The 21,842-nt window shown below is 39.3% G+C and overlaps 1 protein-coding gene across 1 annotated transcript in view; it reads left to right on the forward strand.

Annotated features, from left to right (window-relative positions):
• Window positions 1-21,842, forward strand: part of LOC145479610 (uncharacterized) — a 385,465-nt gene that overhangs the window by 239,940 nt on the left and 123,683 nt on the right. The gene's annotated exons all lie outside the window — the stretch shown is intronic.

Genomic DNA, 21,842 nt, shown 5'->3' on the forward strand with positions numbered 1-21,842 from the left:
CCCACATTTTGATCCCAGTGGAATAACCACTAGGAGAATGTACTGTTGTTGCAAGGTATATATTAAGATAAGATCTTTCACCTTTTACTTATAATTGCGTTTTGTGGGGGGTTGGCGCTGCTTGAAATTTAATGTTTTTAAGATATGAGTCGCTATTAAAACTTCTAAACCTTGTTTGTGCCAGCAGGTGCTCAGTCTAACCAGCAACCTTTCTTCTTCAACATTAAGGGGGGTAACGTGACACAATGAACTAAGTTATTATTTTCATTACGCGAATTATATTTCATGAAGCAAAAACACCTTCCAACCCGTAGGCCGAAACTTTTGAGGGACTGCCTAGACGGCGAAGGGGAGCATTGGATAAAAACTGGTCCTCTCTGAAGAGTAAGCATTCGCCGAGAGTCAAGATTTATTTAGTCAGCTTCAATTTTAACATTTATATCCTTTACTTTTATTTTGAATGAATATACAAAAAGGCGAAAAGAATAAAACTTCAAGGGTAGGCGGCGTCCTTTTGTGACAGTAACATTAACGAAATGCCCTAAAAAAACTAACAAAGACATCTAGACATAATGAATATGGTTGTGGAAAGGCAGTTCTTTTTGTCTCCTGAAAAATATCCTAAGAACGATTATTCAATGCTTCAGTTTTCTGCCCTTCAGTCTTGACAACTTCCTTCTCATACTCATAGTATCTCAGGGGACACACAAAGACACCTTCAGGATGTGTCCCTATTCCAACACACGGGACTCCACGCAGCTTTTCAAATTTGTCTCAAGCTTGCAAGAAAATAGTACTTTTCAAGTGGCAAAGAAATAAATTTCTCTTTATTTTCAATATTTTTCCGGAGTACGTTCTTGTTGGATTTCTAAAAGAGAAAGCTTGACTGAAACACGTGTACTGTGGAATTTATATTTGCTGTTTTCAACGTAGCTGTTAAAAAGCTGTGTAATACACCAAATAAGTCAAAAGGTCAATATGTCACTATTTTATTTCATTTAGAAATTTAGCATTGTACTAAATTAAGATTTTACTGGTTTATCCTGTGTTGAAATGAGACGATGGCACGTGAAGCCCCACCTTCACATGAAAGCAACTTTAGGAGTGTCAATAAAAGCTTTTTAGCTCGTGGCTGTAAAATGAGCAGTGTTTTACGCTGGCTTGACAACGTCTGACAAGAATTAGAGATGCCAAGCGTGCAAATCCAAGTTATTAAGTTGTAGTTTGACTAGCCTGGAGCTGGTGGGGTGCAAAGCTTCCAATGTTACATATATAGCATATTATATATAGCCGTCATAGAAGCAACACATGTACTAACAAACAAGCTGGTAAATGTGAAAAGCGTGCAGTAGATGCTATTTCCCGCCCGCTGTACACATTCAAATCAGCAAGATACTGAGGATTAACTCACACAATGACTGTAGGAATCACTTATGGCAGGTTATTGAACTTTGGTACACGCGTAATAATTGACACAGCTGTGAAATGTTCACCTGCCAAAGATAAGGCTTTTTCCGAAGGAAGTGAATTTCAGGCTACAAGGTGAAGTATATGCAAAGAGCAGCCACACTGGCCCAAGAAACACGTCACGCGAACTAAAACTCCTTTAGTTATTCGAGGATAAAATCATTTTATCCATGATGGTGCCAATTAAGATACGAGTAGTGATGAGCCAAACAATGGAAAAAATGAGTTTCTCAATTCACGACAGTAATTTAATATCAGTATCGGGTACAATGTGAGGAATCGAAGAGTCAATATTGAGATGTGTGATTTTGTTTGTTCCACGAATACACCTTCTTGTGTATGGAGCGAAAGGACTAGTGTATGCCTAGCAAACTTATGGAAGAAATTTCGCCAAATCCCAAAGACGTGACCTGTGACGTGCTAGTATCCACTATTAGGTATACATCACAAAATCACCAAGTTATTCTGACAATACTTATGGGTTTATTACTAGGTTAGGCGCTAGCAGCCTGCCTGGGATACTAAGAGTAACTGGTTCCTCGTTGCTCTTTGAAAGGGTCGCAAAAATGAATGGTTTTCAACGACGGACTCCGAAAAAAAATATGTAAATCACTTTTATTGTAACCATATATGGATAAATGGCATAAATAGAAAATGAGACATTGGCGCACGTATATGAATCTCTCTTCGAGTGTTCAGCGAACCAGTGCCGAGATATAAAGTTGTACACGAGAAGCCATGCCTTTCATTAGCGATATTTTTTTGCTATGAATTTGCTAAGAGTCCCTTGTGAAAAATTGTACGAGTCTGATCTGAGTTAAACACGGAGCGATCCTATAAAAGGCAAGGACACGGTCGCATAACATAGAAGTCGTGGAGAAATAGCGTTTTTTTCGTTAAAACAACGGAGTCATTTACGTAGAATAATAGAAGGTAAGTAATAAAATTACAGCGAAAATAAAACTTATATTAACACTTTAGAAGATGCCTTTAGAAGAACAAAAACGATGAATTATCTTCGTCACTTCGCGGAACATTTAAAGTTTTGCCGCTAACTAAAATAACAAAGCTGACGCCTGCAATCAACGAGCTACCTGTTTCCATTTATCTCCACATGCCGAGAACGAAAACAAATCTCATAAGAGATGATTTTGGTTAGCCTGTGAACACAGACGGATTTTGGTGGGATATTTAAAATGATTCAGATTTACGAGCGTTATGACGGTGCAAACAAAATGGAAATTGAACAACGCCGAGTTATTTCTCAAATTGTTCTATATTCAGAACAAAGAAATTGAGAACAAAAAGTACTACGAAGAAACAAGAAAACTTGAAAAATGGCAAAGTGAGATTTGGCCTGAATATTGACTTTAGAAAGGAGAAGAAAGACTCATGGCTGAATGTAAGAAAAACAAAAATTACGTTCGTAATAGGCCGACTGAATTTAACTAAGCAGCAAGAGTACAACAGCAGCCAATGCTCACCTTAAGGAATCTCTTTTAGATAACTGGCTGAAGAATAACCATGTTGCCGTAGGTATAACTTGTATTACCTTCGCAGTCTGCTTGTATCTGGGTTTATTTACGAGGTTTAGTTTCCAACCTTATTTCTCAACCGCGTTAGTCCTCGAAGGAACAAAGACACTCTGGCATCAAAAGAACTAGAAACGATATTTTATAAATTTGAGTGAACAGCTTGAATTCACACGAAAGGCTTTCGCAAGTGGGGAAACCTAGTTATGAAGTTGAAATTAAAAAAGTCAATTTTCTTTGTAAACTCTTCTCTTGAAGCTATTGTTCATTCAGTTCAAAAGGCATTGCTTATTTGTGAAATAAAACGGAAAATTACACCCGTCGCTCTCCAGAATTTTGTGGCAACACGCTAAAATTAGACCTGGGTGAATAAGCCAATCAAATGGGAGCATTGGTCGTCCATTGGGATTTGTGATTGGCGGGCTGAATACCTCAGCCTCGTTATATAGGATCGCTCCGTGTTTAACGAAATACAAGTACAGTAAGTGAAAAAAGTAGCTGGAAAGAGATAGTTTACATTGTAAAATTACCATATTTTGAATTTAAAAAATAAGGATACATACATACATACATACATACATACATACATATACTTTATTTAACCTCGAATTTACAGAGTAGCTTGTTAGCTAATATCTTCGAGAGAAATAAATATTAGAAAGAAAAAGTAAATGGATAAAATAAAATAAAATGAAATACAATTACAATTCTATATCATTTATACACTATATATATTTAAAATAATAATAATAATAATACAATTACAATTCTATATCATTTATACACTATATATATTTACACTGTGGAAAGGCCTCATATTTAAGGATCTTTTGCTTGAATTGAAGAAAATCAGATGTGCTGTAAGTGTCCGGGAGAGAGTTCCATATTTTACTAGCTAAGTATGAAAAAGAGTGCAGACTATAAGTAGTTGTTTTGGCTTTGGGAATGTCCAGAATATAATTACTACGCAGATTATAGGATGAGGTACGTACAGTTAACATATCCCTTAAATAAACTGGATAATAAGTAAAAAACGGACTCTTATATAATATAATCATGAAATTCTGTAGGCGTTCAATAAATAGCGATTTTAAGTTAACTTTGCTGAGTAAAATGGCATATGGACAACTGTAGTCTTGTAGTAAAAACCTAAAAATACGCTTGTTAAGATTATCTAATTTGTTGGTATTGCGCGCACCACAGAAGTGCCAAACAGAAGAACAGTAGTAGAAGTGTGGCAAAATAAAGGCTTTATAGAGCTTGGATAATGTCTCCTTGTTAATAAGTTTTCCAAATCTAAGTATTACGTTAAATTGATTGTTTATTTTCTTACAGATAACTGATACTTGTTTATCAAAAGAGAGCTTATTATCTATTGTCATCTCAAATATATCTATTGCGTCATTTACCGGGAAGCAAAATTTGTGCTCAGTTTTCCCCAGAATTAAAGCTTGATGCTTTGTCTCATTAACAATCATGCCATTGTTTTTGTACCACTGATTTGCGACATTAACTTCTTGACAAATACACTCTTCCAGTGCGAGTGGGTCCAGATTGGACGAGTAAATCTGATGGTCGTCTGCGTACGCGTTTAGTTTAGCATATTTCACATGGTAAAACAAGTCATTAATAAATATATTAAAAAACATCGGACCTAAAACGCTCCCTTGTGGAACCCTTCTTCTGGTGTCTGCCCAGTTAGAGAAAGTATCCCCAATTTTTACTCGCTGCTGTCTTCCTGACAAATAATCTTTAAGTAGCGCGCAACTTTCTTCGCCAACTCCATATGCTTTAAGTTTTGCCAAGAGTAAGTCGTGCTGAATAACATCAAAAGCTTTAGAAAGGTCCATAGAGACTACCGCAACCAGTTCCCCTCTATCACGCATGCGCCTCCAGTCGTCAGTCAACCGTAATAATGCAGTCTCACAACTGTAGAACTTCCTATAAGAACTAATAAAATCCGACAGAATCTTGCTATAGAATTCACCCAGCTGCGTAGCCAATAGCCTCTCGTAGATATTGTTGAGCACAGGTAATACTGTGACAGGCCTGTAATTTGCTTTATTGAATTCGTCTTCTTTCTTAAACAAAGGTGTAACCTGTCCCATTTTCCAGGCACTGGGGTAGCAACCTTGCTCAATGGAGGCGTTGAAAATGTTAGTGATAGGTTTAGCTATGACAGCTGCCGATTCTTTCACAAGCCTTGGAGGGAGCATGTCGTGGCCACAAGATTTACGGACAATCACGTCTAAGAGTGCTCTTTCCACTTGCGCTTGATTAGTGTGCACAAAATTAAAACGAAGCTGCGCACCTGCAGCCCTATTCTTTTCATAAATAGTTCTAATGTTAGAGTGGTTTTCAAAGTGTTGGCCATAATCTGTCTCTTTTATCGGCGGAACACTGTCAGCAATTTGAATAAAGTGCGCATTGAAAAGTTCAGCGATTTCGCTTTTGTCATTTATAACAACATTGTTTTAAGGATGATGGCACAACTTATAACGCTGTTATGTTTTAGTCAGCTTTTGATTTCAAGGCTTCCTTTTATGTGCGAGATTTTTAGGGTGAGTGACTGTCCCTGTGACCATAGTAACCCTGTCAACGTGGAGGACAAAGTCGTTTAAAAAGTGATTTATATTATACTTAAGAAAGCAAGAGTCGTAATCTTTGGAAAACTCCTCGGGCTATAAGTTATTATATGTGCATTACACTTGGTGATACAACAGTGATTAAATTACCGATTGACGTCAGGGATACCAGATTTAAACATCATCAATAGCTAACTATTCACAGCAGTCCCTTTCATGCTCGTATGAGATTTGGAGAAAAATGGCGACCGCGTTCAAAGAGACGTAAATGTGAAAAAAAAAAAAAAAATGGGGGATTGGGTGACGGAGGGAAAATAAAAACCAAAAGAAAATGAATAGAACGCGGGCTAAAGGATGGAAGGAATGAGCATGAAAGGAAGTAACGAGTACTAAGGATCAGGGCTAGAACGCTAATCACGTGAAAGTGATATGAATACACTAGAGAGTCGGATCTCATACTCGCTCTGCAAGGGACCAGTGCGAATAGTAAGACCGAAGAAAATTTAAAAAAAAGGAGAACTGAGAAAACAATACCATGAGTACAAACCGAGGATAAGGAATAATAGGCTGCCATCCCTTGGGGGAACATAATAAAACAAAAGGGCAAGGAAGAGAAAAACAAAAACAAAAAGAAACCACCCAAGGGATGGTAGTCTGAACACCAGTAATCCGGCTAGGGCATTAGACACCCTTTCAGGCTACCATGGGGAGAAAAAAAAGAAATTTAGGGCGCTAGCCCAATAGACAGATAAAAGATAAATAATGAAAGAAAAGGGTTTATCACACACTGAGAAATATAAACATAACAAGGCCTTTTCGGCTTCTCAGCCCTGCCAACACACATCGGGGAATAAAATATAATAAAATCTTCTTGACTTCTCAGCACAGCATACAAAATAATAAGTTCTCGGCTTCTCAGCCCAACTGATACTCTGAGAACTGCAATTTAAAAAGACCTTATCGGCTTCCCAGCCCAAGTTAAAAGACCTTCTTGGCTTCTCAGCCCTGGCAACACACATCGGGGAAAGAAATTGTAATAAAATCTTCTTGGCTTCTAAGCCCAACATGAACAAAATAATAGGACCTCCTTGGCTTCTCCGCCCAAATTAACAGGTCCTCTCGGCTTCTCAGCCCAACTTAATAGGTCTTCTCGGCTTCTCAGCCCAACTTAAAAGGTCTTCTCTGCTTCTCAGCTCAACTAATACTCTGGGAAATACAGTATAAAAGACCTTTTCGGCTTCCCAGCCCAAGTTAGAAGACCTTCTTGGCTTCTCAGCCCTGCTAATTGCACTCTGGGAAATAAAATGTAATAAAATCTCCTTCTCTTCTGAGCCCACATTGTGCAAGCAAGTGAAAGATGACGAGCGGGCTAAACGAAATACAAAGACATGCCAGGACGGAAAGAAAAGCACGCAAACGGCAAATATGCAGCGACGAACTAAGCAAAACGAAAAATAAAGGAAGGGAAACAGTAAAAACAACTAGGAGAGGCAGCGATATAGCGAGAGGCCAAGGGACACAATAGGAAGACAAGCGAAATATACGAACTGGCGAAATGAACGGTAACAAATGGCGAGGAAAGCCGGCACAAAACAAAAGGAAAAAACCTGCAACTGTTGGTGAAGAACTGTAGCCTGGGCGGTCTCAACGCCTTGAATGGCCGGCACCTGAGCAACTTCATCCGCCATAGCAGAAAATTATTAGAGCGAGCAAAGGATGAGGTGTTTCGAGCACGCTAGTTACGTGAAACTGATATGAAACATTAGGGAGTCGGATCTTATACTCGCTCTGCAAGGGACTGGTGCGAATAGCACAATATAACGTTGAACCTTTTTCGCGAGTGATTACAACTGGTTTACATCTTAATCTACACTTCTGGTTTTACGAGCTTTAACACTTACGGTAAGTTAACGATAAAATTTTGAACTGAATTAGTTCTCTATCACGGCAGGCGCCTTTGACCTACACTAAGTTCTTCGTTTCTGTAATTTTTCAAATGACTTCTGTTAGTATTAGACGAGACTCCACAAGAGTAATTTGTTGGATATACTGGAATGATGTTCCTGTTGTTTCCGATAGCTTTCATCCTTATTTTCATTGATCGAAGAGAGCACATGGAAAACAGCGCATCTTAATAGAGAGCTGCCTAATACAGAAAAGACTAAGTTTACAAGAAAAGTTTATAAAGGAAAACAGGAACGATAAAAGAAGCGTCAAAAATAGCAGTATACACAGCAGAGAACTGTCACTCACCTTCCGCGTACACTGCGACCAACAATGCAAGGGAGAGAGCATAAAATCAGACTGCGCATCTTAAGTCTGCCATTCGCGCATAACCACAATTCCTTGCGCCTTTGATCTTACCGCTACCACAATTTCTTGCGTTTCGCAAAAACGTGTTCAAGGCCCTTACAATATGACCTTTTCCCGATTAGAGAGTTGCCTCGTTCGTTCGCTTCAGGCTCACTCACTGCGGCAGCAATAACACCTACCAATTGGGAATATTAGTTTTAGGGGTAGTCCATTGGGGAAGTCTATGGACTGGTGGTCCATCGTTTGTCCATCCTATCTTGTGGATTAAGCAAATGCTGCATGTGACTGCTTTGCTTTGTTCGGCAAATAAAAGATTTCAACATGTCACGCAAACAAGAGACACTGGGTCAAACAATGGTGCAGTACGTGAATGTAAGATGAAAAATTATCTACTCAGTCTAAACTTTCCTTCAAATTTTTGCATTTCGTTTAAATTTTAGGCGATTTTTGGGCAGATTTTAGGGTTTTTTTTCGTATTATATTGTATTATTCACTGAAAAACCTATTTCTGAGAGTATGAAATTAAGTTTCAACTTCAAGTTAACAATTTTCTATCTATTCCTCATTAAATAATTGGGCTCTTCGAACATCAATTCGACAAGTCCTATTTTGCATGTTTTGGCGGCCCCGAGATTATCACACATTTGTGTTATAAAAGATCAACTTCAATACTCCTTAAACCACAAATGACGCCCTTCCGATGGTCGCTGACACATATATTTAGTTTATTGTTATTGTTATTGTTATTGTTATTGTTATTGTTATTGTTATTGTTATTGTTATTGTTATTGTTATTGTTATTATTATTATTATTATTATCATCATCAAAGAAAGGATGATATTATTGATATGCTATGAAAGAGACGGGGCTGAAAATTTCATTTCATAGGCACTCCAAGGACGTTCGCGCTAATTGTTTTTTGCGCATCTTTACTGCGCACGCAGTTCACGTGGTCCCTCATGCATCGAGGGTTCGAAATGAACACCATCAGTATATAGTGGCCGCTGCTACTACCTCACTTGGATTTAGCAATTTTGTCGTTCGGAGACAACTATTTTTCTTTCGATAGATCTATTTCTCGACCGTTTCCCTACATTTAGCGAAAAAAATAAAATAAAACTCCCGAGCTTTGCCCGAGAAAAGAATTCTCAGCAGGCGCCGTAAGCTGATGCCGCGGCAGGCGAGAGAAAGGTGTTACGTAGATGTCATTAAATTAATTACACTGAAACAGAATTTAATAACCAGACATCGTGGAGTCTATCTTTTTGTCGAGGGTCGAGGGTCGAGGGTCGAGGGTCGAGGGTCGAGGGTCGAGGGTCGAGGGTCGAGGGTCCAGGGTCAAGGGTAATATTTTTTTCTGGGTTTGTTGTTTTAGTCCTTGCTGTAGGCTCGATTTCCGCCGCTCAGTCGAGCCCGGTCTACATGTTCTTCCCCGATTTGGTTAAATGTAGTCTTCTCGATTCAGATATCTTTTTGGGTCCACCCCCATGTCGAGAGCTTAATAATATATCATAGGCCTGATTATTTATCTATAGCCTTCTATAACATTCAAAGTCCGGTTTTTCATGTGACTTCATCACGCTGGATGCTTTGGCCGATGTACTAATGCCATCAACTTTTGAATGGCTATCCGCGTAGAAATAAATCCAAACATTAAGTTTTGCAGTTGTAATTTCTTCAACAAAAAGATCACATATAGTGATAACAGAATGTGGTTCGCGTTAATATTTGTATTGATAGTGACAATGTTGTGTCAAAGCGCCTCAATCGCTTCGAATTTCACATTTTTAGCTTCAAATTTTTCACTGTGGAAAACAAATAACAACGTCTTCCCTGGCTTCGTTTGTGTACCTTTTTTTTCTATGTCGCTGTAGTCGTTTAGGTCGTGTTACTACCAATGCGATTTCGTGGAGTGATGGCTTCATTGTTTTCCAGTGTTATTGACGGGCCGCGATGAGAAATATTCCTTTGCCATCTATCAAACAGGAACTGTAGGTGAAATCTGGAGGCGATGGAAGCTTTGAAAGCAAATTTACGGCTATTTTCTTCCTTCGGTGAATTCACTGTTAAAGAAAATTTATCTGTGAGTTTTGCGATCTAAATTACCACTCTCCTTCAGTAAACTTGCAGGCCTTTGCGATTGGTCGCGATGAAAAATATCTGTGAGATTTGCGAGCTTATTCACCACGTTTAAAGGATGTAGCTTGGCTAGAAGACGCTCGGTTTATTTTTCTAATTTTCCATACATTTGTCTGTAAATTTGGCCGGTGGACGCGGATCGCGGGAAAAAAAATACCGACAAATGTATGGAAAATTAGAAAATTAACTGAGCGTCTTCTAGCTAAGCTACATCCTTCAAATTTAGTATTTATACCTAGTCAGAATGAATGATAGGAAATAAACAGAGGAATTTAAAACATAGTAAACGTATTCATGGAGAAACTTTTCAAGTAAAATTTCCTCTACGTGTTTATTCAAAGAACTATTTTCACTCGGGAGAAAGCCAGTTCAAATCCAGTTTCATTTTCGCGGCGGCCGTTTCTAATGCTGCTATTTCCCTCTTTTTCTCCTGAAAATCCTGTTTTTCATCTGGATGCCTACTCAACTATCCACAGAAAAACATTGACTCACATTTTGCCATTCGGCAGGTGCGAACTTTGTGATTTCTTTCATAACAATTAAGTTTACATAGCGTTGACCGGTATTTCCAAGCGCGGAAGCTGCGTCTCTTATCTTGGTAGAGGTTTCTTCAAGTTGTTAACTTTTAGTGCTTGCTTCCTTAAGTTTAAACTTTAATTCTTGCCTGATTCAGGGGCACCCAACAACCGTTTTCTCTCAAATGCTTTAAACGCTGTTTTGGGCTATCTGGAGTACTTTTTAAGCTCTGTAGGTCAATTTTAGGTTGCGCTAAGAAAAATTTATCTGTTCGGTTATTCCAGGGGAACTTGAGTATTCTCGAATTTATGAGGGCTTTTCTGTCCATTCCCCGAAAACCTTAGGTCTTATCGCCTTTCCGAAAATGATAGCTGACCTTTTTTCGGTACCCAAAACGACATTTAATACAATTCGAAAACAACAGACATTAAATTTCTCATATCATGAAAGCTTGAGGTGACAATTCTCTTCAGAAAATCTGAGGGGATTACAGACCTTCCGAACAGATAATTTATCGAAACGAACCGTTGGGTGCCCCTGTCTTTTCCTCAATGAACCTTTCACATGGGCTAAGTAACTGACGTCTGCTTGTCGGAAGAGAAACGTCGCTGGTTTTCGGTACTCGATACTCGTCCGCGTCATTGTTCAGTTCAGCCCGACGTGGAGACCTTTTTTCGTGCCGGAGATTTTAAATTTGATTCAGGGTTTTGTAACTGCTGTGTTGACGCTGTTTGACGCTTCAAGCTGCTTTATACTCTCTCAGGCGTTGTTAGCCGAGCAATCATGTTCAAGACTAGTCTTTTGTTACCTTGTGTGGCCTTCAGGGAGAAAATGAAGATCATCTTCAGTTATAATAAAGTTTCCATATAACGCGCGCTCTGATTGGCTGAAACAGCGTGCTTTATCAGAGAACAGAGCACGGGTTGATGACGGTAAGTTGGCTTCCAAACTTTTGCTTCGGAATTTTGACAAATTTGACCCAAATTAAACATCCCCTGTGACTCAGACAAACGCAGTGGAAGCGAGCTATTTTTCTGCAGTAAATATGGCTCACAGAGACCATTGTTGGCAAAAGTAGTGTTAAAACTGTACTAGAATAACAAGTTTTGCTAGATTCCCGCCGACAAAACTTGTACAGCTGTAGCGGAATAAACGAATTCTAAACCTAAACAGTGCTTCGATGAAGACATTATATTTGTTACGAAGGCAGAAATTATACTAAGACAAAACAACGACAACGACTAAACAACGACTAAAACAACGACAGAAAACAACCATTGAACTGTCTCTGTTTATGATGAGCTTTATTTTTGTAAATTTACAATTAAAAATGCTCAATTGCTCAAACAACACTTACATGCAGTGTAGTAACGCTCATTCTCCGGTCATCTCAGCGAAGTAAACCGACGAGTGGTCAGTGCAAAACGTGCTCTGATATTCTCTTTTGTGCTCGGAGTAGAACCAAAGGAAGCCGTTAAGTCTTTCTAACTTTTACGCTAGTTCGGGCAATCTTGCTGCATGCGGCTACAAGCCGTAAATAACTGTAGCTCCGTTCAAATTCAACTCGGCATTTCGCATCTTCATCCACAAGCTTTGAGCTCCGCGTTTCGTAATTTCGACTGGAAAAGTGCTCGTTTTCATGGGCCACAATACGGCCGGATTCCTCTGGACTATAAACCGTTACCTGCCTTTAGATCCGTATTTAAAAATTAACTTAAAAGAGAACTTTGAAGGCATCGTTCTTCTCTCGAAAGCCGCTCAAACTACTCGAAACTGAGAGCTTAGCTGAAGTCCAGTTTGTGATTGACAGCTGTCGCTTCGTTAGCCAATCAAATTATTTGAACAATTCCAACAAGGATTGTGATTGGCTTATTTTAGCGTGCTTTATCAGAGAACAGTGCACGGCTGACGCCACCTTTGCTCGTTTGGAAAAATAAAGTTTGGTTTGAAAATTCAGCCGAATGCGTGGGGAAATTATCTGATTCTTTATCATAAAACAAATAAAGAAGCCTCGACTGTGCTCTGTTCTGTTGTAAAGCACTTAGGAAGCGGTAGAGCACTCAAGAAGTAGGGAAAAACACTCGACTACGTCTCGTGTTTTCCCCTACACTTCTTTCGTGCTCTACCGCTTCCTGCGTGCTTTACAACAGAACAGACCACAGTCGAGTCTTCTTTATTTGTTAACTAGATACCGCGCGGACAATGTTGAGGTGAACCCTTTCTTCCTTAATTCCCCTTTATATTGCAAAATATCACAGTCGATATCCGACGGAAATTTCTCTATTGATTTCCTATAATTCATTCTGATTTTCAAAACTGCAAAAGGCAAAATGCCCGTACGCGTTGCTGACTTTGCTCCTCTTCAAGTGTTTGCGGAGTGGCGCCAAAACGTTCCCAAGTGGGCGGGTAAACTTTGAAGTTTGATTGTCAAAGCTTTGAATTTTGATTGACCGGCAGTTGCAAGCGACGGTAAGACCTTTTTTGAGCGTTTCCTCCACCGGGCTCTTCCTTTGTAATAGCTAGTAGTTGCAGTGTAATTACGGCATGTATTTCAGAAAATTTATTGAAAAGTTCGACAGATCGTGTGACAGCAAGTCACGCCAACATTTTACCAAATTAGGTTTGATGTTAATGACAAAGCAAATACACTTCAATGCAGTGAATGGGGTCGGACAAGCCTCCGATTCACGACCCCTACGATTTGTGACATTTGAGAAAAAAAAAAAAAAAACTCGGAAAAAATATATTACCCTCGACCCTCGACCCTCGACATGGGACCCTCGACCCTCGACCCTCGACCCTCGACAAAAAGATAGGCTGTGACAACGAACAAAGCATTTAAGCGAGGGTCTTCGTTTTGTTGTTCGAACCGGCCTTATCTACGAAACGAAGAACCCATTGATTTCGCGTCAGCTGACAACGAACAAAGCATTTAAGCGAGGGTCTTCGTTTTATAGTTCGAGCCGGCCTTATCTACAAAACGAAGACCCCATTGATTTCGCGTCAGCTGACAACGATCAAAGCATTTAAGCGAAGGTCTTCATTTTGTAGTTCGAACTGGCCTTATCTACAAAACGATGACCCCATTAATTGATTTTGTGTCAGCTGACAACCAGCAAAACATTTAAGCGAGGGTCTTCGTTTCGTAGTTCGAGCTGGCCTTATCTGCAAAACGAAGACCCTATTAATTTCGCGTCAGCAGTCAGGAATATCCCGATAAATTAGGACATCTGTGATGTCACGAAACTCACGTTTCAACCAATGAGAATGCGTGTTTTGATTGGAGTGTTGTGTTTCACAACAAACCAAGAGATTCAAGATGGCGGACAAGGAGAGTCGCGAATACTTTCCAATGCCATGAATGCGGGCCTTCACGAGGTATATATTTATCTCGAATTGAGTTAAATACTGTCCAAATTATAAAATAAAAGGAAAGTTTGTGTTCGCGTTCCATGTCACAGACAATTCTGCCCAGATAACGATTATCCTCGGACCGAAGGAAGCACCACAGAACGTAATGCGGGCCACGTTTGACGAGCTGCTGTTATCATTCTTTGGAAAGAGACCGTACAATCGGTAAGCATCTGTACTCTGCCTTTTTCTAAGCACAGAAATGATCGATATGAGAATTGAGGCTTTCCTCCTATCTAGGGATTATCGGGCCGAAATCGACAGCACGCGCATGTTCTTAAATGCCAGCAAAGATAAATTGTAGATGTCCAAAATGTTATACGTTTCGGCTAAATCGAGGAAATGAAATCATCATTAAAACAGAATTTTCAATAACGCATACGAGTGAGAAATTCTTGTTCTTTTATACAAAATAAACTAAGCTAGAAAAAATGTATCCAAAATTTTAGTGTTGTCAGATGCAGGGATAGTCAAAAATTCTGTTAATATATTCTTTGTAAATCTGAAATTTCTCCATTTTGGTATTTATTTCAAATATTTCTTGTATCTATTTGTTACTGTGCTAAAAGATATCGTGTCTGATTTCCACATTTAAATTATGAAAACTTACATATAATTGCTGACTTTCACAAGTTATTTACCCAAAAATATCAAAATATAATTCCTGGACAGGTTGACAAGAGAGCATTCACAATCCATCCACATGTCCCAAGGTTTTATTATATATTTATTTAAAGTATATAAAACAAATTCAGTCTGGAAAGTGAAATCCATTTTATTTTATTCACTCTTTCGGTACTCTCGACCTTGAATTTGCCTCTTAGCAGAATGCAGGACCTGAAACAAATCACAAGCACTTAGAAGATTATTACATTGCTTACAGATGTCAATATTATTACAAATGTATTTTTCGTTTTAATATATGAATTTATTTTGAATGTAGTTACCACATTAGTCTCACTAAATAAGAGATTGCGGTCAAGTGGTCTGATAACTCTTATGTTTTCTATTTTTTATTACATATTCTTAACCAAACTGATATGTTTCCTGTTCACAACCAATTATTGTTTTGCATTGGTTTCACAATTAGTAATGTTCAACACTCGACACTACATTCTAAACTCTCATAACTTTTTAGTCTTTGCCTTCATAAAAATTATTTTGCAAAAACATTACTTTCTGGTACATTCAAGCTTCATGGGGAGGTGAAAAGAATCATCATCTACCAGGAACAGCTGCAGTGTGTATAGTTTTTAAAAAATGCCAAAAAAAAAAGAAGAGTGCAATGCACCCTACAAACCTTAACTTACATGTTTGCATGGCCCTCAACCTCTGGTAAATGAGCACAAACAATCTCTGTACCCTTTGTGCCATTCCTTGGGATACTGATAGCATCCATTTACAGGGAACCACTGCAGTACCCCTGGCCTGTCTGTTTCGCTGTCACTTCTGTGCTGTAGGTGGTTTTCAACAGGCTGCTGGCTCTCCAGTGATAAAACTGGGGTGCACATTCGGAGAATCCACCAAAACAGAGACCTCCCAAATTTGTTTAATTTCGTCCGCGTACTTAGCGACGTCTTATTTCCTCTCTTTTCCCTTTGTTTTTTCCCCAAAAATTCGGCAAAGTGCCTCGAGCAGTCGAGTATGCTCTTCCATGTACTTAAGAGAGAGAAATTGAAAACAACTGTCATAAAAATGAAGGAACGATGCATTACTCAAGCCTTACAACAACAGCGGTTCAGGTACGCTTGTAACGCCTCAAATTCAAAGAGAGTTTACAAAATATCGACGTTGTTTACAACCGTGTAATTTGGCATGATGAAACTTTAACAACACTAGAACCAGTAAAAAATATACACAGCTCAATGAAAAATACGTGAATACTAGAAAATAACGCGTACACTTTACTAACCTTAATATTTGGCCACAAAATCGCGTCTACATCGTCGCTTGACACCAAAAAAACTCAATGATTAGAAGACAGTCAACGTTCTCCCACTACCAAAATGGCCGCTTATTCTCCTTCTCAACGTTTGGTCGGAAAAAGTCCTGGATAATGCTGGCCAGACTCTATGCGAGACTGGAAACAACACATTTTCTTGGTCCGCATAAAAGGTCCGCTGTCACAGTGATATGTGTATCCCCGCACACATATCACTAGTGATATGTGTATCCCCTGTGGGGATACACAAAACACTGATACGCGCCTGGGCATTCAACGAACAAAATGGCGACTCGGTTGCGAGGTTCCGACGAGCGCTGTAAAGGGTAGAAGAAACCAGAAATGAATTCGCGCCCAACGGAGCAGATTAGGATTTCTTGAGTTTGGTTGAGTTCCAACCGACTCGATTGTATATCTGACTAAAACTTCGAACAGCGGATACGCATATCACTAATTATTTCATGGCGCAGTGATCTCAGTGTGTATCCCCTAAACACAGCCGTTAGATTGGCTATCTACCTGATCGAAGAAAATGGCCAATTATTACCGAAACGTGCTGGCTGCTTACTCGCTACGACGTTTATGCCCAGGTTGAGGTTTGCGGAGTTTGCAACTCGAATGTCTAAATATCTAAACTGAAATCGCGTGCAGGGGATACACATATCACTAATTATTTCATGGCGCAGTGATATGTGTATCCCCAGAAACACAACTGTTATAATATAGCGCATCAACCTTGTCAAAACTGCAGGCAATATTAGCACCCGACGTTTTTACACGGCTTGGGTTCACTGAAGTTTGAAACTCGATAATTCCACTAAAAACGCGTGCACGCGTGCACGGGATAATAAGGGATACACATATCACTGATTATTTCATGAACTAGTGATATGTGTATCCCCATGGACACAGCTGTTATATTGGCTTTCTACCCATGAAGAAAAATGCCCATAACATTTGCATTGTCAAAACTGGCTTGCTAGAAATATTCACACCCGGCATTTGGGATTTCTGGACTTTCACTGACCTCGGTTGTACACCGTCGCCGACCGCATGCAGGGGATACACATATCACTGATTATTACATGGCGCAGTGATATGTGTATCCCCTGAAGACAGCCGTAATCTAGGCTAACTGCCGAAGAATAAACGTCGAATATTATGAAACGTGCTAGCAATATTCGCAGTATAGCAATGTATACAGCTTGAGACTTAACATATCTTACAAAAAGTCGAACTGAAAAGCGGGTGCAGGGGATACGCGAGTGCCACTAATCATTTTATGGCGATCGGGTCGAAGCCGTGATATGTGTTTCACTCCACGAATAATTCAGATGCAAACAAGGCGATGAACAGTGGAGAATATGCGTTACTCGAGGGGTGAGAATGCACCGCGCAATTAATATCGTCCTAGAAATCCGGTGCCGTGAAACTCAAATTGAAATATATCTAGATCCATTTGGTGTTCAACTTTAAATTCATTATATCCTGCTCGCAGAAAACCAGTTAGGATCAAGAACACAATTCCAGCAGCAGATACGTAAACTTTTTCAACTACAAAAATTGAGATTTGTGTTTTAAACCTGTTTGGGTTAGTCGTTCGTCCAGTGAGCGACCGGACGACGAGAGCGCTTTCAAGGAGGATATTGCTTTTTTAAAGTAGAGGGGAGGGGGGTGGGGGATACACATATCACTGGTCGCCATTTTGGAGGGGATACACATATCACTAGTGATATGTGTGCGGGGATACACATATCACGAGGATACACATATCACTGTGACACCGCCATTTTCCCTGCTAACAATAGCTTCATGACGTCATGACTGTCCTAATTTATTGGGATATTCCGGACTGGTCAGTCGGTGTCTGAAGAAAAGCGTTGACCCGGTTTGACTGTCTCTGGCTTGATAGGCCTGTAAAAAAGACAAGTCTTTGTTTTTGGGTCTTAGGTCTTAGGCCTTAGGTCTTCGTTTTGTAGACTAATCAGTATCATTAAGCTAGAATTAATGCACGTTTTCCGCGCTAAAGGAAACGTTATGAAATGTTGACCGCGCTTTTATGAATAGCCGTGAATAGCCCGTGAATTAAGAAAACCTCGCTTGTGAGTTGCGTTCTTTGGCTTTGGGTTTTAAGTTTTTGAAGGCCGGTTATTTCAAAGTCCTTTTAGATGTTTCATTGACTCTGAAAAGCCCCGTGGGGACGAGCAATAAAGTATGTATGTATGTATGTTAGGTCACTAATTGTGTTCTGCGAGAATTAATGAACGAAGACCCAAAAACGAAGACCGAAGACCTAACACCCTGTGGTCTAAAACGAAGAGCCTGTGGTCTAAAACGAAGAGCCTGTGGTCTAAAACGAAGGCCTGTGATCTAAAACGAAGACTCTGTGGTCTAAAACGAAGACCCACCGGTCTAAAACGAAGACCCTGTGGTCTAAAACGAAGACCCACCGGTCTAAAACGAAGACCCACTGGTCTAAAACGAAGACCCACCGGTCTAAAACGAAGACCCACTGGTCTAAAACGAAGACCCACTGGTCTAAAACCTTTTTTTCTTCAGGAAAGACTATACACTAGGCTAAATTGCTTTCGTTTCTGTAGCGCATAAATTAAAATGTCATCTGAGCGCGCAGCAAACTTGACAGTTGCTTTATCTTAGTCGGTACAACGTGTCAAATTGTGCAACGCAATGAAACTCCAACAGTATAGAAATATACGTTTTAGTGACGTTTTTAGTATAATTTGTCGTCACCAACATTCTATTTTTCAAATGCATATGAGCAAATTATGATGAGGTGACTTCATTACTTTGCTTTACTGTCCTTATCAATAAAGGCGCAAAGGTGAACTGTGCGTGACTCGCAATAAATTGTTGCAAGAGCCCGTGGGCTCCTGATTGTTGTTGTTGAAGTGAAAGGTCATGCGGGTGTCCCTAGGGTTACCTTAAGTGCACCAGTGTGAGCCCTATTAATTAAAGTAGCAAAAACATCTGAGCTGTGCTATCAGAACAAAAATTATTACTCAAACTCCGACACATTTAAATGAACACTTAATCTAATGTAGGGACTGTTCCATTTAACAAAGACTTGAAGATAAGTCATCTTTTGACCTACGCAACAACTTTTCGCCACAAAAATGAGAGCTATTTAGCCTGGTGTATAGTCTTTCCCTGAAGAAAAAAAGGTTTTGGACAGGTGGGTGTTCGTTTTAGACCGGTGGGTGTTCGTTTTAGACCGGTGGGTCTTCGTTTTAGACCGATGGGTGTTCGTTTTAGACCGGTGGGTCTTCGTTTTAGACCAGAGGGTCTTCGTTTTAGACCAGAGGGTCTTCGTTTTAGACCAGAGGGTCTTAGGTCTTCGGTCTTCGTTTTTGGGTCTTCGTTTTCGACACATCCGAATGTTTTCGCTAAAAGAAATGTTGGCTGGCGGCGCCCTAAATAAATATCACCGTCGTGAACATTCAGCGTGGCTTGGCAAATATATGATAAACGAAAAAGTCGTGTTAGGAGGGCCTTCGAATTTATTTTTTAGACTTCTGAACTTCCCTTGTCATGTTTAGTTTCATTTCGTGAGGGTGTTAAAGTTTCATGGCCGCGCTACTCATAGGTGCATGACAAAAAAGGAAATTCATATCGTGACAAGGACCGTGACAGTAATCAAAAACCAAACAGATTAATGTAACTAAGCTTGAGCCACAAGTTGATCACGTGAACATAGAATACATTTACAATAAGGAATGATCTGTAATTCAGAGTAGAAAAACAACGTGTTCGATGACGGTTGAGATTTTTGGTGAGCTTTGTGACGAATAAAAGATTTGAGACGAGACTAGTGTTGGGTGAACTGGTGATTTCCAACATGGGTTCTGTGTGGATCAATAAAAAGAGTTAGACAATAAATACTAGGAGTACGCGTTGTGCGTTTCGCGCGAGTGTTTGACTTGACTAAAGGTCTCTACTCGAGTGACGCCGACAATTTCGCGTGCTCTATCTGGAAAACATTTTCAGTTATGTCAAGAAATCTTGAAAAGAGAGGCTTCTTGTTTCCATGTGTGTGTGTTTTGAACGCCGGCAAGTGTGAAAAAGGTAATTCCGAGAATTCCTAAGCGGCACCTCAATCGTACTAAGGTGCGAACTAAGTTCTTCAGTTGCAGTTGTTGCGGGTGTGTTGAATCCACCCATGGCTTATTTTTAACCTAATTTGCATACATTTTTTTCTCGGGCAGAGCTCGTCATAGTAAAAAAAAAAAATACGAAGGGAGTTTGAAATTTTTCCCCACATGAAATTCAATTCTGTTCTTTTAAGCCCTTTGTAAGGTGTACAACGACGTCAAATGCCTCTTTAAGAGGCAAGCTTTATGACAAAGATGGCAACATTTGGATTATAAAAGCAATGGACCCACTTGAACACACCCACATCCATTGTTTAAAATCAGCGTTTTTTTTTAAACGCATGCTTCATCTGTGAAACGAGGTCGTTGCTCCGCATTTTAACTAATTATATAACTGCAGTATAAGTTGAAAAAAATCTATTTGTTAGAAGATTTTCACTCGAGCATTCTTAACTTTGACTGCATGATAGAAAACCTTTCTACACCTTTTGGGAAATTTGCTAGCCTTAGGGGTCATTGGTGTTCAATTAATTTTATAAACGTGTTTGATGTTGGATAACGGATAACTATCTTGTAAAGCATATGGAACACACATGTTTGCTTTGTTGACTGTGGTACGGTTGGCTCAGTAACCTAACATCTTGCACCGTTAATCAATGCACATTTTAACATTGTGGCATTTATAAATAGTTTTAGTGACAGTAACTTGTAAATTTTTAATTCATTGATAATCACAAGTTAACTGCCCACAATTCGTCAAGGGCACTTTCCCTCAGTTAGGAAATTTTGACACGTTAACAAAGTCTCTATTATTATATCATTGTTGAAATATCGGTCCCAAAAGCTCTTTTTTTTAAGGGTGTGGAAATGCCCATTTCTATCAAGGGTTAAAGATAATGGAAAAGTTCTCTTTACTAATTTCCATATTGCATTGGCAAATCCCGCCAAATATACAAATAAATTGGATAAAAAGATTCTACAGAGCAAAACAGAACAAGTATTTTGGGAAGAAGTGCAGGATTACAAGTATGGATGTGGAATACCGTTCATCAAATTTGATTTTGTGAGAGCAAGTCAGGGAGTCAAAATAGCCCGTCTAGTAAAATTTTGAACTCTTTTTCTTCTTAGTTAATATTTCTTTGCTTTCGCCTCTTTTCGATTTTTCCTTTCTATTTCAAGAAAGTTAAGCATAGTTATATGTCCCATACGTATTAAAACACAATATACCAGCCGGGACGCTGTTCTTTTAAGGTAATTTTCGTATTGAATTTTAAGGTAAAAAATGATTGCTAGTGAACATGCGGTTTAATTACTTGAAGTACCCTTACAAGTCTTATAGGTTATTGAGGTTATTGTAAAAACTATTTCATCAAAGTACATCATGATCACTCGAACTGTTTTCATGAAATAATCATGCTGCACCGCATGTCACCACGTGCCAACCAATTGCTCACAGCTTCCTAGGAGACAGATAATTATTTCTGCTAACCCCGCCCCCACCCCCCCCCCCAACAAAAAAAAAATTCTTAGAACTATCATAGGAAGGACTTAAGTGACATGTGAAGAAAAGTGTGTGAGCTGAAAACTTTTCCAGCGGCTTATTCCGTCAACTCAGCAGTTGGTATGAAAGAGGACGATGAAGAGAATTTCTAAGACATATTCAGGCATCAAGCAAAAAAGAAAGACAAAATAAAACGGATAAATTTGACACAATGTAACAAAACTCACTGTATCCATGAAAAGTTAATGTCACGTTAACTTCAACTTCCACGAAACAAGGTTGTTCACTCAAAGTGTGCAAAACTTAAATTTTAAATGACAGGATTC

The sequence above is a fragment of the Orbicella franksi genome, chromosome 1, assembly GCF_964199315.1.
Source record: "Orbicella franksi chromosome 1, jaOrbFran1.1, whole genome shotgun sequence".
Taxonomy (NCBI): domain Eukaryota; kingdom Metazoa; phylum Cnidaria; class Anthozoa; order Scleractinia; family Merulinidae; genus Orbicella; species Orbicella franksi.